A 23,476-nucleotide genomic window follows, 5' to 3' on the forward strand; every position below is an offset into this window, starting at 1 on the left:
TATAATTACAAAATGTTAGGTTTTAAAAAATGTACTGGTGGATGTCAGTTACCAACCTAACACACCATCAGTGTTTTATTACCATGTTTGTGGAAGAATTTATCTATATAGGGTTGATGTGTAATTTTTGAAATTCCACAATACATTATTTTCAAAATCTCTTTTACTTGAGCCTAAGGAAAAATATACAAAGCTTCAATTAAGAGACATAATTCATTATATCACACGTATGTTATGCAATATGTATGCATTACTACTGCAATAGTAGTTATGAATTCATATGAATATTATTATACAGTATTAGCAGCAAGTAGTATCATTTAATTTTTTTAGTTTTTAGTTTTGGGCTATTTGGAAAGAAGGTCTGAATAACTTGTCTTCCCAATATTTCTTGACCTTTTTAAATTTCAAGTCTTTTAATGAACAAATAGAAATTTACACAATTGTATCCTATAATGATTCGTGGTTTTATTCATTCTCTTTACAGAGAGGAACCTGTTCACCTGATAAATATTTTAGTCTTAATTTGCCATCTACTAAATTACTGAAATGCATTGAACTGATTCTTTTGAAGTATTAATTGATATTTGAAATGTGATTCATTATCTAAAGTAAATTTGACTCAGTCCAGTAAAACATTAGAAATAAAATGCACTTCAATATATCTAACGTGAACTCCTTGTTGTACTAACTAAGCACCAAAGAGATTACGGGGTTATCTCCCCCTTTTTTTCTCTAATTGCTATTTAACATGTCTTTCCTGTATAATTATTTAGTACTAATAGTTTATATTTTTGAAGGTTTCAAATTTATTGCCAGCACCTTTTGTCATGATAAATTCATCCTCTAAGAAGAAAAAGTTATTTAAAACTCTATGGCCAAGCAGCAATATTGCAATAATCTCTGAACTGCCTTAAAAATGATGACTCATTTAGACAACTTGATTTTTCATGTTTATCCTTGATGCTACATTAACATTTTTGAGAGCTGATGGCCATGAATGTAAACAAATAAAGAAAAATTATTTTTAAAATCAGTGCATGTCACTTAAAAATATGTTGCATTTTTCTTTCTTATATGTTTACAATATCGAAGGACCATTTATTTTTAATTGTGTGAAAGAAATAACCAGAAACTTTGAGAAATTCCCAACTTATGTGGAAGAACATTTCTAGATATGTGAGGGAATTGTGTAGAATTTATTTTTTCATATCTATTTGGAAAGAACAGAAATAATTCTTTGTCTCTTAAAATCTGTAGGCAAATAACAGGTCTGAGAGTTGAGATTGAGAGTCAAAAACAAAGTGAAAGAAAATTCAGATAAAAATAACAGTCATACACTTTCTAGTTATTTGACCTGGGTAGTATCCTTGGGCCTAGTTTTATTATTAATAAAATGGAAACAATTATTTCTGCTACATTGATATGAGTTATAAATGTGATTCTCATTATGGAAATGTGTTTTTCACAATCATGCAAATGATCATTTTCAATATTAAGTGATATTAAACTTTGTATAACTCCTGGAGATGGAGATGGTATTATCTAGCATTTCATCCTGTGAACCACTGTCTTTGTTTTGAATGATTAATTACCAATAACTTTTTTCCAGTGTGGCATAAGTATTTGATCCATGAGGTAATTAAGTTGATATATTTCATTACCTGTCTGTTTGAATATTATCTATATTATCAACCCATGGAATAAACCATTATTTAGGATTTTAATAAATCTTACATATATAGCCACAACTTTAATACATATTTCCATCATAGCTCCATTTTAAAAATATCTGTTTTTTTCACAAGATTGTGGTATCAATGATTAAAGATTATGCCTTACTTGTCTTCGTATTTCCTAAAACATTCTAGAGCCTGGCACAAAATAAGTGCCAAGTACATTCTTGTGGAATTAAATAATAACTTCATGAACTATTTATAGGAAAAAATATGCTGTAATATACAATGCTAGCAATCACCAATTTGTTTTTCTTTTAAGGAAGCCTAGTCCAGCATTCTGAGACTTCACTGATCTACATTAAAGGACAATGTTAAAAGATAATATTTACATTATGGAACCAGTTACAAATTCTTTTTACCCTTCAGATCTAAGATGACTCAAGCGATACTGAACTGCAAGCTGCAATGTGTTGTGACATAGAAAGAAACCTGGATTTCATAGTTTTGAAATAATATATTAATAAATTTTTAGCCAATTATTGTTAGTGTTCATCTGCCAAATTTCAGAATGTCAAAGCTCATTAGTGAGCTCATATTTGCTCTCTAGACTATCATAGCAATGTATTAGAGATACTACAATTTTAAAACTTTGTATGGTAATTATAATAATAAATGCAAAAGTAATTATTTAAAAATATAGAGAAGAGGAGAATGGCCAATGATAAGCTTAAATTTTCTGAACAGAATATATAGCATGCATCCTATTTTTTACGCTGGGATACACTGCTTCTGTTGTGAAATAAAATTTGTAGTTTGCTTAGCAGAGCAGAAAGCAATTCAACATGAATTGATAGAATATTGTAAAAAACATTCTAGCTGGCTAAAACTTCAAGAACAACATATGACCCAAACTGGTATATGACCAAAACACTAGGATTTAATGGCTGTATATCATATTTGTGTTTGTTTTTGTGAAAATTGCCTGCGGTTCTGTAGTTATTCCTATTTCACATTTGAAATATGGCTCCATTCTCCATCAGAAAAAGCAAAAGATGCAGAATTATGTAATGAACCATAGTAAATGAAAAATGGACCCATTCTTTGAGATTTAGCAAAAATGCTCTTATCTATATAAATTATTTTCCTAAAAGTGATATTATCACATGAATACCCAGTGAGTCACTCTCGATTTTCTTAAACAAAATGGGACAGTTTTTATAATTTTCTAAGCAAAAAACCATGAGGCTTACTTTATTTTAATCTACCTTTCTTTTTCTTCCTTCCTTCATTCTTTTCTTCCTTCCCTCCCTCCCTCCTTCCCTCTCTCCCTCCCTCCTTCCCTCTCTCCCTGCCTCCCTCCTTCCTTCCTTCTTTCCTTCCCATCTTCCTTCTTTCCTTTAACAAAAATTTATGTTATTTATTTATTTAGTAAGGAGTAAATGCTGCCTGAAAAGATTATACTCGGAATTACTAGATATATTAGCAGTTTTGCTTCAGTGATGTCAGAATCACCACATAAATCAGGTATTTTTTAAAGTACACACAAACACATAATCCTATACCCACACACACTTAGCGTCTCACGAGGGTCAATACTGCCGAGAAAGATGAGCCTTAGTGTTGCTCGGAGCCAGAGGTCTACAGTTTCTTGGGTTGATTTCCCATTATATTTACATTACATTTAAGAATCAATCATTTTTAATGATATGGTTTGGCTATGTCCCCACCCAAATCTCATTTTGATTGTAAATCCCACAGTGCCCACCTGTCTTGGGAGGAACCTGGTGGGAGGTGATTGAATTATGGGGCAAGTCTTTCCTGCACTGTCTCATGCTAGTGAATGAGTCTCATGAGCTCTGATGGTTTTAAAAATGGGAGTTTCCCTTCACAAGCTCTCTTTTTTGCTGGCTGCCATCCATGTAATACTTGACTTGCTTCTCCTTGCCTTCCACCATAATTATGAGGCCTCCCCAGCTACGTGGAACTGTGAGTCCAATTAAGCCTTTTTCTTTTGTAGATTGCCCAGTCTTGGGTATGTCTTTATCATCAGTGTGAAAGTGAATTAATATAGCTCCCTGTAAAAAATTTCTCTTGAAAATTTTTTGGGAACCTAGGTTGATTATTAAGCACTTATAACTCCAAGATAAGAATAGTGGGTTAGTGTGAATGAAAGGCACGAGATTCAAGATAATCCTGTTTGTTGTAAAGTAGAGTGGTGGATATCACAAATGATTATTGTATCTTTGAGTAAGAAAACACACACACACTAATTGTCTAAGATTATATCTTTTTCCTCTTTTAAAGATAATGGTTCATTAAAAAAAAAACCAACTATGTTTAATGCTTATGCCAAATAAATACAAGCAAAAAAGAGAGAGAGAGAGAGAGAAAGAAGAGGTCATAAAATGTGTACAATGAAGCTGGAGAGGTTATATGTATATGCAGAATTATGTAATGAACCATACACACACACACACACACACACACACACACGTATAATTCATTTTTATTACAGTATGAATTAGCTTGAGAAAAACCCAGGTTTATGCAGTGCCAAGGAAGAAAAAGACCGGTGTCTACTTCCAGCATAATGAGGAACATAAGTCACTGGACTAAAAGTAATGCTATAAAAAATTGAATGATAAACTAAAGGCTAAATCTTGCTCATCGCCAGTTCACTGATTTGTTCAAGATTAGAGGACTCTAACTGGACCTGTAGCCTTTATTTTCCTTTCTTTGTGTAAATAACATTCCTGAAGCATTTTAGCATCCCCATTAGATGCAGGATGACTGGCCTGTAAGTCACTTTTCTTCAGTTCATCTTTACTGAACATCTTCAATATCACAATGTGGTTAATGAACATTTACCTTGGATTTATCTATTTATTTGCTGTATTAACTTAGCATGGTATTTAACTACTGTAAACCTCTGCTTTTACTGAAAAAAAAAAATGAGTACTTTAATGTGTGTTCTTGATTTGGAAATGATGCTAACTTCCTTAGCAGGTTAGTGCAAACTAAGTTGTCAATAAACGGCAAAAACAACTGTTGCTGTTGTTTTTATTTTCATTCCTTCATTTATTTTCCCTAGCTCAAATGGGTTTTTGAAACACTGCTCAGAAGGAAAGGCCTTTCTGATCAGGTCTTTCATGCTGAAATATTATTACTGGGGGACTTAAAATTTACTCTGCAACCTATAGTAACTCTTTTATAATCACACTATTTTTTCTGCATTAGCTTCATGTGAATGCATAGCCTAGTTTCTTGCTGAGGAAGAAACCAACACATTCACAATGAAAAGTTGCTTCAAAATAATCAGTTTATCCTGACTTGAAAGGAAAGACATCTACTGAATCACCACACTGTTTTCTGGATCACTTCATAGCTGATTAACTTTGGCCTTCCACACCATTTTGCAGATTAGGATCATAACTAAGGTGAATTAAAGGGCAATAAGTCAGTGATAACAAACTTCCTTAAATCCTAGAAGAGTATAGAATAAATTCAAAATCTAAAATATAATCCAGATTATTATTTTATAGTAATATCACTGGAGCTATGAAACCTTATATTAATGTACCCATTAATGGTTTTAATATAAGAAATATTAGTGACATTTACTTTTTGTTTTTGTAACTCATTTTAAGATAATGTTTTACTTTCTGTTATTTAATATATTGCCTTGACTGCTTGATCCTTTTGTGAATGTAGGTGGTGTGTGTATGTCTCTCCGTGTATGTGTGTGTGTGTGTGTCCAAGAGTAGACCTATTATTATCAAAAGGCCAGCAGCACTAAAGGATTGAATCGGTGACCCGAAGGTTAAATTCCACAGCGGTAATCACTAAGCTGTTCTCCATTATAGTTGTAATAAAAAGACTGGGACTGCTGACATCTGGTACCTCCTCATCTAAAAACCTTTTAAATTGTTTGAGGAAAAGAAAAAAAGCTTTTATTCAAGTGAAAAAAAATCCTCTAAGTGTGTGTTACTTAAAGATCTGGAAATTTCCTGTAAGATACCCTGTCAAAGATGGTCGGACCACATCTGCACTAGAGTAAAATGTTAAACCACACTTTTTCAACTTTACACTCCTTTTCTTGACCTATATAAAGAGTATAATGAGGGCAGATGAAGAACAACCAGTATCACACTTTTTAATATTCCCTCATAAAATGAACATATTTTGCTGATTACCAATATCCTAATTCAAAATGACTAAAAGATGATAAGACCAAGTATATTAATTAAATATTATGAACCGTAAGTTATAAGCAATGACTGGTTTTCTTATGTATTTAAACAGTTTAAGTAAACTATTCTTGTATCCTTATGTACTTAATTTCAAAAAATACTAACAGTAAGTTAGCCACGTGGATTTACATATGCTAGATATTGTCGGCAAACAATAAAAAATGAAAATTACAATGCATTTCTCAGTTGTAGATTTACAAGTATTTATTAAAATAATTTTTTAATATTAATATGCTATAAGGATTTACTACCTTAGAAAATTTTACAAATAATTCAAAAATGTATAATAATACAAATAATAATCAAAAAGTAAAATTTCTCTAGAAAGATACGTAATTTTACAGGTTTCAAGGACTATTTTTTCATTACGCCAAAGGAGACTGACAATTTATACACACTCTTACTGGGTGTTTTCAAGTAAGAGCACAGGTGCCAAAATAAATAAATAAACACCAGCAACAACAAAAAACTACTTCTTGCCCTTGAACAATATACTAGAATTCGAGGGGTAAAAAATACACTTGCTCAAGTTACTTAAGACCACTAACAGAAGCAAATAATGAACAAATGCCAAAGAGAGTATAGTCAAATGGAGGAAAGAATTTAACTTTTCGTTCTTTGTGGAATACATACCCAAATAATGTCTGCAATTTGGATACTATTAATTCCTTTAAACATTAACTTTATTATTGCATAAAGATTATATAGATATTTGGACATAACATCAATCTTGCCCTAGAGAGCTTGCATCAAATAATTATAGAAAGTTTATTAATTTGGTACTAAAAGATCAGAGTTTTGCTTTTGCTCAATACTAATTTTGTTATCTAAGCAAATTGAACAATTTCTTTGAGTTAATATTAACAAAATTGGTGTTAATATAAGAAAATTTTAAAATGGTGTTAAAAATATAAAAATGACCCTTTCCACATGGGGTTACTGTAGATAGAGAATAAGATTTATATAAAAACTTCTTGTAAACGGAGGCAGTCTGTTTACTTAAGAGCTATTATGAGCTTGTGGTTAAATAATTACATTAGACAGTAAGACATGCTTCAAAAGGGTCATAGTAAAAGTGCAATGTAGATATAGTCAGGGAGGCAAACACTTTCCCATCAAAGAAGAAAAGTAAATGCTCCATGGAGAAGGAGCTTTTGAACTGTGCCCTGAAGGATTTCTATTTACATTTAGCTTCAGAGAACGATCACCATTAGAAAGATTATTCTAGGAGAAAGTTATTCAAATAGCATTTTCAATGAGATAAAGAATTATAGCTTATTTCATATGGGGAGGACAAAATTAGATTTGAAATAATATCATGTTCAAAGGGTCAAGAGAGAATCTAGCAAGTACTGAGTGGTGAATTGCATACAAATTTGCATGGCTGAATATAAAGAGGCTTATACATTTTTCGAACTAGATTGAGACAAAAAAAATAAGCATTTAAGAGGAGTTGTTTCTGTTTTTCTCTGTTGAGCAATCTGACAAGCATTTGCAAAATCAAAGGTAATCATAAAGTAAAAATCATCATTTGTTTTACTAGAGATATTCAAAATTCTCACTATACTTGGGAAGTATATTGTATAGCTGTACTTAACAAAGAAACACATGAATTCTCTGCTCTGTCTATGATAAAGATCGGATCAAAATGCTTGAGAAGGAGTAAAGAAAATAGGGGTAAATTAAGTGTAGATTTTTAAGACTATTTTATCTGGAGTCAATAGATGATCCTGGTGTTACCTGTCTATTTGGTCAATTCATAACCCTCCTAGCTCATGCTACATTCTCATTAAATTTGCTATAATGTTTGCACTGATAGGCATTAGGTGCTTACTTCCCTAGCCACAATTAGGCAATTGGATGCATTTCAATATTGTTCTTATATAAATACTCCTCTCACTCACAGTCAGTTACAACTGCCACTTCATCATTAGGTTACATTGTAGGCCTTAGTAGATCTGTTTTATCTCCAGTTCCTCTTTGCAGCATTCATTAAGATGAGCAGCCCAATCTCCTTTCAAGAGAGAACTTGTCAATCAGCCACGAGGAGTGCCCTTAGCTGACACAGTCCACTTGCTGGCCTTCAACATCTAACACAGTATTTGAGCTGAGGCTACTCATGCTTTTTCCAGGCAGCCTATGTAGTAAATGGCTGATCACAACGTGGGTACCACAGCCTGGTCATTTCTGCCCACTATGATCCTCTATGGAAGCTCCTTTTGCTAAAGCTCCTCTTTGGGCTTGTTGAGAATCTCTCAGAGTTGCATCCCAGAATGAAGCTCTTTCTGCCAAACTTCCTTCACTCTTTCTCTCTTTACACAGACGTCAACTGTGCCATAGTCTACAGGTCTTTCCTGTCCTGCCAGATCTTTCTCCCTCTCTTGTCTTCTATAAGTATTTCTCTCAATAAGTCTATTGGCATCTGAAGAACAAATTGACAGAATGTCGGAATTCCTAATAATCAGAAGTTACTCAAAACTATCTGTGGAATAAATGGATGGATGCATGGATGCATGGATGAGGAGAATTGCTAGAAGTAAGAGTGAAGTATGTTTTAAATGTAAAAAGTAAAAAGAAAAACTTGACTTACTTACTTGCATTTTTATAATAATGCAATCCATTAAAAATAACCAGTCCCTGTCATCACTAATGTTCTACCATCTATTTTTGAAGGAAGGATGGGAAAATAATTGTTAACATAAAATATTATAAAAAATTGTAATATATATTACTTGTGTTATATATAATTTCCTAATACTTCTTGCAACTGATAGCATACATATACATGCATCACATATCACTAAATAGAATTTAATTTAAACAACAAATCAGGAAGGAAATTAAAATTCAGAATGATTAAGTAACAAAGTGATGTAGCTAGCAAGTGGAAATGATGGAATCTTTTCTTTGATCCCAAAGATTCAAGGGCTAGTCTCTTAATGGAACATTTTGATGCTTTATGCTTTAAGAATTAACTATAGAGAGAATATTAGGTTACAATTATGTCTCTAGATGTCAACTTTCATTTACCTGACTACATGGGCTTTCATCTAATAAAACAAGTTATAGTGAAAAGTGATCTTATTTTCCTGTTTTGTAGCTGATAATACTTGAGTCATTTTATTTAGTGCTAGGGTATTTTTGCAACTTTACTTCCCACTTATAATGTTTCTATAATGTAATAAATGCTGATTTTATCACATTTCCACTTCGAATACCCCAATATACATTTTTTCAAAAAACACCCCTGCATTTATTTTGGAATACTACATCTCCAACACAAACACTATGGAATTAAAGGACAATGTGATGGATGGTGGTTGTCTCTAAGTAAAAGAGTCTTAGAGTTAATGTAATTACACAAATGTTCATTTTATTACATCTCGTATGTACTGAATTTTTGAACAGATGCAATAAACAGTCAATTACTTCAGTGATGGGTAATACCAAGTAGTAACTAGAACAAAACCTGAACTGTATTTCCCAAAACAGGCTTTTGAAAGTAAAGGCAGTAGTTTTGTCTAACTACCATTTTTCAATTAATCATATACTAATTGAGTTAGTAAGAAATGTGTTGGTTGTCTAACTCATTTAGAATTAACTTGCCAGAGCTGCCAGTAAAAGTGATGTGTTTTTCCCCGTCACACAAATGCTTGCTAAATCAATAAGTCAGTAAATATACATTTGCTGATGACATAAATGTGTCAATTTTTTCCATGTTGTTTTAGACAAACACTTAAAATATGGAGAGATAAATTGGTTTACAAATGCTAGAGACTGGTGCATTCATTTTCAGAAGCAATTCCTTTTTTCTGCCTCTGATTATATTTGACTTTAAAAATAGCAAAAGTCAATTGCGTGCCCTGATAATAAGGGGATGTTTGCTGATTACAAATAAGAGATACCAGTTTTGTCTGTTTTGTGCATAGCACACTATTTATCACTACATACACCCCTTAAACTAGAGAATTTTCTATTTCAACAAAATAGTCACAGATGGTGGCAGGTAATTACATGATAGTAGGCTTTTCTGAGTAAAGTCTTGGCATGCCAAAGCTTACCACTGATGTGTTGAGTGATTCACCTTGAAGGGCCATTTTGTTTGATGTTCGGTGACCCAGAGACTTGACATGGCTACATTTCCCAGAGAGTCTCATGGCACCAGGAATCTGTCATTCCATGGCAGCAGTAAGCTGGCTTCTGTTATAGTAAGTTGTATTTTCTCTTTTTGGAAAGTTATTTTATGAAAGTAAAAACATTATTACACACAGAAGAAAGATATTTTCAAGTCCAAGTTTTATCTAGTTATGAGATCTATATATTTTAAGGGAATTAAGTCAGAGAACATGATTAAAATCAATGTTAAATTAATTTATTGTAAGCAGGCTGATCTGGATAAGTGAATTCATCAATAGTGATGAATGATATCAATATTGACAATATAAATGTGTCATACTTTAATCTTTCTATCTGGAGCGTGCATGCAAACCCATGTTTATTAGAGGTGACTTTGCTTACAACAACAGATTCATTTTCATAAAAAATTACAGAAAGCTACTGAGTATTTTTAAATGGTGGAATACATTGATTCAACAAAAGAAAAATGGGGACGTTTTATTGCAATATAGTTAAGAATTCCCCAAAGTAGTTTATAATAGGTATATTTTAAAGAAATAAAATCATTTACTTAATTAACTTAATTAAGTACACTATTGCACTTGCCTGCTGAAGGGCGGACAACGACTGGGTAAGTAATGCTTTTGCCCTTTCTTGACCATAAAATCTAGATGCAGAAGCATTATGTATGTGAAATTGCCAAAAACAAGCATAAAGCTAATTTATTTATCTGCTAGAGTTCACTCTATTTTGAACAGATCAGAGAGGGCTTTAAAGAAAGGGTAGGTGATGAATATATATGTATATGTATATACACATACATACACATATATATATTTTCTGATTTGTAAATTTTAACTCAAAAATTTAAAACACTGTGTAAACTGTGTGTATATACATACACATCTACATATATGCACATGCATAAATAAATAGGTGCAGAAGACCAGATATAAGATATAAAGGAACTATGAAAAAAAATTCCAAGTTTACATTCTGTTCCCTGGCTCATTGTTTCCCTATGGTAAAGTAGGACTAATGCTACCAAAGACTGATTTTTCAAAATCAAGCACACACAATTTGCCAGGTGTGACCTAGAAGCTACTACCATAGGCATCTCCTTAGTTTCTTCTACATTCAGTTAAGAGATAATTGAATAATAATTATTATTTAAAAATATAGCTTGCATGGAAAATTAGCTTCAACATTGGAAAACTCATTTACAGAAGACATTGAGAGTTCAGGCTATAAATCTGTGGATGGAGTTTATATTAATTTGCAGTTTGGTTTAGATGAGAAGCAACTTGGACAGTTAGAGCCATAAGGGGCCTAGCTGCAGATCCCAGCTCTACCTAGGATCCTAGATCTTTGACCTTGAAAAATCGATTTCACCTCTCATCCCCTCATATACACAATGAAATTAATAATAGCAGCTATCTCTCAGGTTTGTTCTAAGTTTAAATTGATTAATATTAAGATTTAGAATAGTTTCCGTATCAAACATGTCAGGCTCTACATGTTTTTATAAAATAAAAATACATCTCAGGACCCCCGATACAAGATAGACACCATGAATCTTCAACAGAAGTTTGGCTGCACACAATTCCTTAAGCTTGATTGTCCATACATGATATTTTTGGATTACTAGATCATGAATCACAGGTGTTCTCTGGTACAAATTTGCAAAATGCTAGGAAAGTGGATGAATCAAGTTTCCCTTTCAGTTTTCTTCCAAAGTTGACATACTAGAAACCTGTGACAAGAAAAGTCACAGAGACGCCACGGAAGGAATGTGATCCAATATCAAGTGAGTAGCAACAGATGCTGCCAGATGCTTGTCACTTTTAGCACCACCACTGATTTTCTCTTTCTAATCTGTGTGTTTATTTAATTAAGAATTCTTGACACCAAGATTCTTATAGCAGACCTACTTATGAAAGTCCAAAAATTAAAATATCAAATAGAACATTATCTCACACAAGTGAAAATTTCTACTTATCAGGTCACCACAGGCAATCTCTGCAATGATTCTTTTTTTCCCATGCATACTCAAGTGGCACAAAATATTCTAAAGCATGAATATCCAATGATGTTCTAATGGATGATTAGTATGTGCTAATGAAACTCACTATATACACACATCCTGTATATTGTATATCTCGTAATAAAAATAAAAAGAATTCATTACAGAACACAAATAATATAAGCAATGAGGAACACACAAAAGATATGTGTCTCATAAGATGAATTTATTTATATTTTGACAACTTGGTTAAGGTAGCACTATTCTGAGTTCTCAGTTTTGAAGAGCAAGGAAAGTTTTAATGAATCATTTAGATTTTCTGAATTTTGAAAAATATTTTGTGATTTCTATAGGCAGAATACTTAAGAGAATCAAGTACATTAAAGAGAGTCAATTTACAAAGGTGGAAAAAATAATAGGTATGGAGAAAAGTATCAGTAAACAACTCATCTTGAGGAAGAGTGTTGATATTAAATTGAAGATAAACTTGATGTTATAAGAAGGATCAGAACACACGTTCAATCTCCATATTAACTTGTTCAGCAAATATTATCCTTTTGTGTACCTCCTTGTGTTTAAGGCATTATGCTGGGAATTGTGTAAAATGTAACCATCAGTTGTTTGAAATGCAATAATTATTCTTTTTTTTCTCTGTGGCCTCTAAAATTCACAATAATTTATGTCAAATTTACCTTGATGTGGAAGAATCAGATTCATTATTGTTACTCTATTTTAGATCATTACTCTTTTATGTTCTGATTAAGTTTGATGTATGAATGTGGGTGAGGAACAAGAGTAAAAGAGTACCTCAAAATGGTCATGGATTTTATTTAGACTAAGTTTGGTCAAGCTTTCAGTGACAGAACATTTGCTCCTCATCAATGTTAGGTTTGTTGTCTTCCTGCTGTCTAGTAACAACAGTCATATTTCATCATTGCACTTACCTTTGCAACACTGCTCACCGGGCTTTACTCTGCAAGTAAGATTGTCTTACCTTTCGGGATTAGTACTAGTGTTTCAATTTGTTAACGAATCTCTTCAGAAGGTGTCAAAAATCCTAGTGAGAAAGAGTTCTTTCATGTATTAGTCTTGATTTGTCCTGCTGTTTTTCTGTTTTTGCAAGTAATTTAGATGATATTAGTAGCATAGCCATATAATTTTGGGTGATTGGATTAAGAATCAACCAAATTATTCATTGTCTGCATTTAAGATTTTGCCAGATTGTCATTTAGAATATATTATTATGTTATTTTCTCATGAGCCACATATAAGTACAGTAAGTTAAAAAGTATATCTCTCCGTCCTCTGATAATTCAAAAGAAGTAATTATCAGACCCAATGAAAACATGTTAACTCAGAAATACTAGGACTTGGAGATTCTAGACTGCGAGAAGATAATACTGTGCTATCTTTGACAGGAGTTTGCATAAAACTGTAGAAGGAAACATAAGCTATTACTTGTAGATAAGGGATACATGTAAGTTGCTGTTAATAACCTGGCATATGCCAGTTTCTCCTAAACCAAATTTTATAACTGATAACTACCATTACAGATGGCCAAACAAGTGGTTACTTTAATAGTCCATGAATCTATTGAGTCTTGCTGAGCTGAGATAGATGATTAACATTAAAAGATCCTTTCACTTGTCTTATTAACATATATGCTTTTCCAGGAAAGAGAATTATTTTGGTATAAAGTTTTCAGCTACTAGCTTTCATAGGCCAACCTTCAGTTCTACATTAAATGTAGAAACTGGAAAAAATTTTAGGAAAAAAAAAAGTACACTGAATTTGGTGTCAGGACATCTACTATTAACGTAACTGTCATTAATCAGCTTTGTTACCTTGGATGTGTTCAACAAAACTGAACTCCAGTGTCCTTATGTATAAACAGAAGAAACAATATGTATCATTTTATTTAATTTTTTATTTTTAATTGTTTATTTTTGACTCTGTCAGCCGGGGTGGAGTGCAGTGATACGATCTTGGCTCAATGCAACCTCTGCCTCCTGGATTCAAGGGATTTTCATGCCTCAGCCTCCTCAGTAGCTACAGATGGGCACCACAATGACTGGATAATTTTTGTATTTTTAGTAGAGATGGGGTTTTGCCCTATTTTGCCTTGTTGGCCAGGCTGGTCTCAAACTCCTGACCTCAAGTAATCTGCCCTCCTAAGCCTTCCAAAGTGCTGGGAATACAGGCATGAGCGACTGTGCCTGACCACAATGTATCATTTTAAAACCTAAAACTACATGACATGTCTGTTTCAGGCTGGGATGAAATTGACTAACCCAGTCACCTAATATAATTGTGGCTTAGAGGCACACATTCGCTTTTGAAACCCGTATATTATCTAGAAATTAATTGGTCATATATACAAATTGGCCCATAGCTAAAGGCAAAGGTTAAGATACAAGTCTCCAGTATAACTTATCCAGGAATCCCCAAGTTCTCAAAAGTGTCCCCAGAGTAGTCAATGCCTGGAATGCCACTCGGAGAATTTATTAAACTAAGAGCAGAGCAGAAACTAGATTATGAAACAAACTATGGAACAGCTAAGAAGATAACTAATTTTCTCAATAAATGTTCACTTTCTGAGGTCCATAAAAATAGAAAATTACACTACAGTTTCAGAAAACTGTAAATATGAAACAGTTCAGTGAAAATTAAGAAGTCACATAGGTTTATTTTTTAATCCATGTGAAATGAACATTTCTCCTTGAGAGAATGCTTCTGCTTGAATCAAGTTTCTATGCTTCTGTTTATACTGCGAGCAACAAAATCAAACAAAATAAAAGGAAAAAGAAGGAAAAGATGAAGGAAGGAGCAAACTAGAGTAAAGAAGAAAGAAGGGAGGGAAAGAGACACACACAGAGACAAAGAGAAAGAGAGAGAGAGACTGACTTTCATTTGCTCAAAATGAATCTGATTTTAACTTTCTTAAACCTATATCTTAATATGAAGAAAGTTGACCTCTTTTTTTATCAATTCTAAAATTATATTTATTTTTTTTCATATATATCATTAAGGAGGGAATAAAAAGATATTTTACCTTCTGCTAAATATTTGCTTAAGTAAAATATATGAGTTAAGCAGTATTTACTCAGCTAGCTGTATTCAGAACACTGTAAAAGGCAGAGTGCTGTAATGTTCAAAGATTATTGTGCTGTGTTGCATTTTGCATTCCCAAGATAGTATTTTTTCCACAAATGCCCTTTTTAAGCACAGCATATACGAGGAGGGCCCCTGTAAGAATTTAAATGAGAATTCTTTAGAAGAAATAGTGTTTCAGAGTATTAACATTTAAACCCCTACTAATCCCTGAATAGCACCAAATATCATTTCTTTTGAATCAGGATACTGCATTATGCTCAAAGAATGCAAAACCGAGCAAGTGGCTTGGAAGGCATAAATACAAAGCATTTGGGTAATTATAGATTTCTAGTCATGCCACCACAACGAATGTTAGTGTAGCTGTTAATATTTCTGTTTCAAAATCTGATTTTTCTGTAGCATGTAACCTAAAAACTACATTTTAAAAAAACGATGCTAAAAATGATCATACTCCTTTTGCAAGGTGGGAGGATTAATTCCTAAGATGAAGTTTTTGGTCATTTAATAAAAATAAATTACTAAATATTTAATACCTTATACTATATGGCCTTTTCTATAACTCAAAATACTTTTAGTTTTAAATAAAATTTAACGTGAAAAAATAAAATGTTAATAGCTCTGATTTTATGACATTTACTAGGAAATGCTTATATTTAAAAATGTAAAATATATAAATTATTAAATATTTCAAAACTATTTTTCAGAATAGGACCTAATTGCAGATTTTCACCCTACTTAATGTTATCATCCAGAAAAAAAAACCTCTCATCAATACTTTACTACATTAATGGCAGATATACCTTGAAAGCTGATGAAGTAGCAAGCAACATTACACATATTTATGTTTCATTTGTTTCAGTGTCAACATATTTGATATGCAACTGACAAGGGATAATGTCACTATATGAAAATGTACAACTTCATGTAATCTTAATGTGATAAGAACAGAAAATATATGCAGCAATATCTGTGCTATTTCTCCATTGAGCAATGACACCATCATTGACATAAAATTCAAACTGAATGCTATAACCAGAGTTGAAAGTGGTGCTCTACAAAATCTGTCAATACTGCTTATTGTTCTTTTTATTTCCCTCAAATGAACAAATCCTTTTCAATTATAGAGAAAAATTCACATTGAAGATACTGGACACTTCGTTTATTTGAAGTGCTCTTAAAAGAATGTCCTAGGTTTTCTTTAAATACTTCTATGTGTCTATTTAAATAACGTTAATTTTAATTAATTATCACTTTTTTTTTTTTTTTTTTTTTTTTTTTTTTTTTTTTTGAGACGGAGTTTCGCTCTTGTTACCCAGGTTGGAGTGCAATGGTGCGATATAGGCACAACCTCTGCCTCCTGGGTTCAGGCAATTCTCCTGCCTCAGCCTCCTGAGTAGCTGGGATTACAGGCACGCGCCACCATGGCCAGCTAATTTTTTGTATTTTTAGTAGAGACGGGGTTTCACCATGTTGACCAGGATGGTCTCGATCTCTTGACCTCGTGATCCACCCGCCTCGGCCTCCCAAAGTGCTGTGATTACAGGCGTGAGCCACTGCGCCCGGCCCAATTAATTATCACTTTTAACTCCCTTTGTTATTTCAACATGTAACATTATATCGTTTTTTGAATTTTTAGTTTTATTCCCTAATTTCTGTCAATTCTAGTCAATATTCCATTTAAAGAAGAAATACATTAATTCTTCGTTAGTCCTTACAAAATGAATCACCTGATAATTTCATATTTATTAATTGCTTATATTTTATTGAATTCATTATATTCTGACAATATTTTATGACCAATATCTTAACATGAGATCTTACAATTAAAAAAAAAAGAGAGAATGTTTAGGTAGAGAGGCAATATATCCCGTTTTCTCAAGAATCTTGAGATCATTTACAGAGAATGAAACAAATATTTAAATAATACAAAACAAAAACAGTTTCTTTGAGTCCCTAAGATTTCTATGGTGAATCGAAAAGTCTGAAATGCAGTTCCTTTGAAATAAAATTTTGAAAACTGAATAGCATTTTAATTTTTATTTCTTTCCATAAAATACAAGAAATATGTCATCATGGCTTAAATTTGTGAAAAACAAAACTATAAATAAGAGAATAATAATACCATGTATATGTATTAAAATTTTAAAACAAACCATGATTTTATTATTTTGTTTACCATTTTAACTTTCAATTATGAGTATTTCTAATGAATGAGATTTCAGAGGCAATTAAGTAAAGGTCCATGACTGGCCATGGGCAGGGCTGGGAAAAAACGTTGTAAGTTCTCACTCCAGGTCATGGATTCCACTCCGAACAGCCAGACCTGGCAGCCCAGGCACAGGCTGCAGGCCGTCCCTGGTTTGAAGGTGGGGTTTCACCAGGGACCTGCCCCTTTCTGCCCAGGAACCTGTTTGGCCTCCCGCTATCAGCATGCCATCCATAGTGCCCAGGCTGTTTTAGCTGAAGGGTGCCTGCAGATCTATGCTGAGCTGCCCTCAGCTCCCCCTCCCCTGCCCCCCACGCCTGCTCATCAATGCCCAGAGGGGGCTAAGGAGGCAGGGGGCTGGCATGTTAGCGCTGTCCCAAGTGCATGCCCACCCGGCTGGGTTGCAACAGCAGTTGCAACCCAAGGCTCTGCCACAACTTTGCTCCACCTGGGAGCAGGTGCCAGGAGTGAGGAGAGGCCAGGGAGCTGGAGCGGGCACTTCCAAGTCTGCTGAGGCAGGAGGGCTTCCCGGGCCCCTGAGAGCTCAGGGATATCCGGGTCTGAGCCAAGGCTGGGATGACTGCAGCTGAGCCCAAGAGCAGAGAGCTTCCTCCCAGATAACTCAGTGGAGGGTAGGGGTCCTGCCTCTTCCTGGCTCCCTTAGGCTCTGAGGATCACAGAGCCCCGGCCGTGCTTCTCCAACTACAGCTGGTGTCCCTGCAGTGGCTGCTCCAGATGTGCCACTGCTACCATCAAAATGTTTAAAAAATTGTGTGCCTGGCACGTAGAAAATGAAACATGATTTTTTTCCCTTCATTTTTAGGAGTTATTTTTCTTGTTGCTTTAATGGTTATAAACATAAAGATGATGGTTGTAGAATACATGGAGTCATACATTGTCCTGAAATTTAGAATACTGAAAAAAAAAAAAATTGGTTTCTTAGATGTGTGAGTAATTAAAAGAATGTGCCATTAACAAACTAAAACGATTGAATTTGACCTTGTTGCAAAATTTAAACTTGTTTTAAAGAGAGAGTTAAAAAATCAATTGTTTGATATGGTAAGTCTGAGACAACATAATTATGTAAAACAGGGCTTTTTATGGAGAAGTAGACGCATTGATCCAGTAGACACTCTGAATGTCTATAAAGATTTAAAGCTTCTCCAAGGAGGAAGATCACATATTCCCACCATGTTGAAAACAGACATGACTTCCTTTCATCTGTGAACTTTGCATAGAAGTACCACATGGTAGTCTTGGATGGAAGCTTTACAAATTGGCATGTGTGTGCTTCTTCAAATTTCAAATTTCAAATTTCCTTTCCCTCCCTCCCTCCCTCTTTTATTCTCAGGGTCTCATTCTCTCACCCAGTGCAGTAGTGCAATCATTGTTCACTGTCACTTCGCACTCCTGGGCCCAAGGGATCCTCCTGCCACAGCCTTGTGATTAGCTGGGAGTACAGATGCACACTAACTTGCCAGGTTACTTTTTTGTTTGTTTGTTTATTTGTTTGTAGAGATGGGGTCTCGTTTTGTTGCCCAGGCTGTCCTTCATATTTCTTATTCTATATAGAGGAGGCCCCATCACCAGCTTCCTGAGTGAAGGTTGTAAGGTTTGTTCTCATCAAGTTTAAAACGAAGAAACTGAGGCCAGCATAAGAAGATCCAATGCAAAGGGTTTATCCAGGCTCCGGGTGAGGTTCTGCGGTCTGACAGGAGGGGCCGGAGAAGTCACATGGACTCCTCTCAGACCTGGGGTTTTATAGGGAGTGGAGGTGTTTGATTGGTTGTGCCCAAGGTGAGTGGGGCCCGGATGGGACAAAATGGTAGGCGGGGAGTGGGGCCCGGATGGGACTAAATACTAGGCAGGGAGTGGAGCCCAGATGGGACAAAATGCTGTCAGGTAGGTCCTGGCGGGGCTTTTTTCCCAGTGAGGGGGAGGGGGTGTGTCCGAGCTCCCGGAGAGGGAAGGAGGTGTGTCCGAGCTCCCGCTCCCAGCAAGGGAGATGGGGGTGGGGGGATGGCGGGGTGGGGGGGGGGTGTCCGTGCTCCCTGTGAGGCAACAGGCCTTAGAAAGGTCACATCAGACAAAGCTAAATTTGAATCAGAGAGACATATAGCAAAAGTAGAAATTAACTTTTGTTGTTGTAAATCAGTAAAATACTAGTTATTCTTGCTGTAGAACAACTCAGCCTATTTTAATGATACATATTCTCAAGAAGAAGTAGATGAAAGATAAGAATTGTAAGAAGGAAATGACCACCATTGTCAACCATTGCCTATTTTAAAAGAATGAGGCCTAAAAAAATTTATACAGTCATCTGGGGAGTGCAATTTTACTAGCAGTGTGAATGACAGGTTACAAGCATTAAAGAATGGAAGCGTTGTATTTCCTCTGTTGATTGTTACTACCTATAAGGCAGATGTCCTTTTGATGCATGACGCTAAAAATATTTTGCTTCATTTTGATTTCTTTCCTTCTCTGGCTCTTAAAAGAGGTTTTTTTTTGGTCTACAATGTTCTAAAATGCATTACTGTGGCTTGCTTTGGATATATTTCTAATTGCAGATGTTGTAACTTCGGATCTTAATCTCTAAACTTTATTTTAAATGTTATTTTATTTGATATTTTGCACTTTTAAATGTGTGCTCTATTTTTAGTTATTTCCTTTCAATTTTACCTGCTATCTTTTCTGTTGAATTATTTTTTAGTTGCTCTATCATAATTTTAATTCCATAAAGTCTGTTTTTTCTCGAAAAGATATATGTGTCTATCTTTTTCATAGATGTCATGTATTTACTTATTTTTCTCTGAATCTTAATGAGAGTTGTTATGAAATCATCTCTGTTCTGAATGCCGAGAATGGGAAGAAGGCTGGCTTGAATGTCTGAGTACATTCTCCTGAGCCATGACTTTTGTCTCTTATTTCAGAAATCTTTTCTTTGATATTATTTAAAGAATAAGTTTCCAGTTATCTCCTTTGATGTGAGTGAAACCGTTTCCTAGCAATGGTTAACCAGGGAGGAAAGCTGCGTATCCAACTATCTCTTAAACTTTAAAACATGACTTTGTAAGACAAATTTCTATGACATTTTAGGGTAACCCAATTCCTTCAATTCCTGAAGATTCCATGAGTAAATCAGTTTACTTTTTGATTTTCCTTACTGCCAGCTCATATTCAACATCCTTAGCTCCACTGAATAATTTTGTGTTTTACACCTCCTTCCTAGATTCTGATAATTTCTTACTAAAATTCTCACAATTTGTCATTAGGGTTTATAGAAAACAAACATTTCACCACTTATGGATGCTTAAGTTTTGTGAGATTTCAAGATGTGAAAACCCAGGAGTTACCATTTTCTTTATTTAAAAAAAAACTTTATTGAGGCTGGGCATGATGCATCTGGTCTATAATCGTAGCACTTTGGGAGGCTGAGGCAGGCGGATCACCTAAGGTCAGGAGTTTGAGACCAGCCTGGTCAACATGGTAAAACCCCATGTCTACTAAAATACAAAAAATTAGCCAGGCATGGTGGCACAGACAGTTAATCCCAACTACTCAGGAGGCTGAGGTAGGAGAATCCCTTGAACCTAGGAGGCAGAGGTTCCAATAAGCCAAGATAGTGCCATGCACTCCAGATTAGGCAACAGAGCAAGATTCTGTCTCAAAAAACCAACAAACAAAATTTTATTGAAATAAAATTCACATACTACACAAATTATTTACCAAACCAAATCAATGTATTTTAGCACATTAATGGAGTTGTGTAAACATCACCACTGTCTAAATTTAAATATTTGTGTTAGCTATTTTCATTTTAGAGAATGTTTGTATGTAAGTATAAACACACACATAAACACACAGGTTTATAAATTTGTGTATATATACACATATGTGTATATGTACACATGTACACATGTTCATAATATATAGGTAATTATGTGTGTCCATATACATTCATGCATTGCAACAAGTCAACAACTGCTTCTGATCTTAGCAGCTTTTATTAACCAGTTAATTATTTTAGAAACGAGGATGACTCATATTTTGATAATATTCATTGACTGTCAGGTGTGTAGCTCAGATTTAAATATTTCTGATAATGTTATTACCTTGATATTGTAACTTGTATCTCCCTGTGTGTGTGTGTGTGTGCGCACGTGTGCATGCACACTCACATGCACTTAATTTTACTTTTGTCCTCTGACAGGTTTATGTTGATATATTTGTCATTAATGCTAAAATATTTTTCCCCAAATTGTCATTCTGGTTTCACTTTTAAGATTGTTTTCTGGAAATAGATTAATTTACTGGGTGGGAACCCAATTTTTAAAATATTTTCCATAAGTGTTCAGAAAGGCCATCATAATATTGTTTTCAAATTATTTTTATATCAGTTTTACACTTACAACTTTGTGAAATTACCACTTATGTTGGTTTATAATATTAAAAATTTGCATTGAAGTCTCAAATATTTAGCAAAGTTAATTTTTCTAATTTTTTCATGATTAAAAATTAGTGTTATTTAGAATATAGAGTAAAATCTTCTATTATTTAAACAGTCTGGATCTGCATTATCATTAAGATTCCCTGTTTTCACGTAAGTACATATACCTTTTCATATGAAATAACTAACAGAGTCAATGGCCTTTATAACTTGGTGTATTTTATTGGCTATTTCTTGGAGCATGCATGGCATCCCATACTTTTAGTGTCACTAGCTGGCTTTCAGATAGATAACTTAGGTCTTCACCTGGCTGATAATATTCTTTGTTTAGTATCTTGGCTTAATTATATGTTTCTGCATAACCCCTCATCCCCTCAACTATATATGCTTATATACTTTCACATTCTACTTGGAAACTTAAACTAGGAAAACAAATTGAAGTCAGCTTTTTTATCTTCTTTATAATATGAAGAGGAGATACACACACACACACACACACACACACACATATATGTTGTTGAAAAAACAATAAAATTTTGTTCATCTCACATGCCCTGGACCCAACTTGGATTGTGGCAATGATCAACACCACATACAGAAGAATGTGAGGTGATAAGGTTTTCTGTAGTCTTTTAGAGAATAAACCCTGAGACCAGAAAAAGCAGTGTATTTGTTTGGCAAAGTAATTTCTTCGTTGCAGAAATGGAGCAGCATGTGGATTAGAAGAGACTCTTCAGGGCCCTACAGTAGGTTATATCTTTATATGACTAGAACTATAAATACAAGAATATACAATGTCTGTACTAAAGAAATGTTGCCACCATAATGCACACAATGTAGTATGTCATATCACAACATTTAATGGGCAAGAATATATTAACTCCTGGTATGTGTCTTTTTCTTGAAACAATTTTTTAAGATACCTCTGCTCTAAATTTATTGGTGTTTTTAAAATTTTGAACTGAAGGAGAAAATAGCTATTTTGAAAATCCTGCCTGAAATGTAATTTAAGATTTAACATAAACCATACAGAACACAATATTTATAATCGCCTACTAATTGTAAAGCACAGTGTGGGGACCATATTAATTTATTTTGAATAAAAATGTGTGTACAAATGTAAATGAGTCTTGGACAGGCTGTAGACATGTATCACTTACAGTCAAAATGTAGACTAATTTCATTTGAAAAGATATTTATCCTGGTTTCCAAGAGATGATCAAGCGTGATCTGAGCATATTAGAGAGAATAAATAGTCTGCAAAGTTTATGATTCTTAAACATCATCCCCAAATCTTTATGTGCTTATTTTTTGAGTACTAGCTGCATTTCTGAAGTGCAGCTTCTGGAAATTCCATTAAAAACCACATCTGTGTAGTCATAATATATGTTCATTGAAGAAAGTGATTTTTAGGAGATTCATGAAGCTTTACAAATTTAGCACAAAAGTGCCCCTGCTGGTAGAACTGCACTCTTCATAAATGAATATTATGAGAGGATGAGGCAGTACATCACAACAGATCGATACTCAGCATGATGTACTGTCTCATGGCAAACTTTCTCTTCCCCGTACAACATATAATAGATCAATAGGAAAATAATTCCAAGCCTAAAGTTACTGGCAAATAATTATGTCTGAATT

Source organism: Aotus nancymaae, unplaced genomic scaffold, assembly GCF_030222135.1.
Source record: "Aotus nancymaae isolate 86718 unplaced genomic scaffold, 86718_ANA_hifiasm-v0.15.2.pri h1tg000006l, whole genome shotgun sequence".
In the NCBI taxonomy this organism is placed as follows: Eukaryota; Metazoa; Chordata; class Mammalia; order Primates; family Aotidae; genus Aotus; species Aotus nancymaae.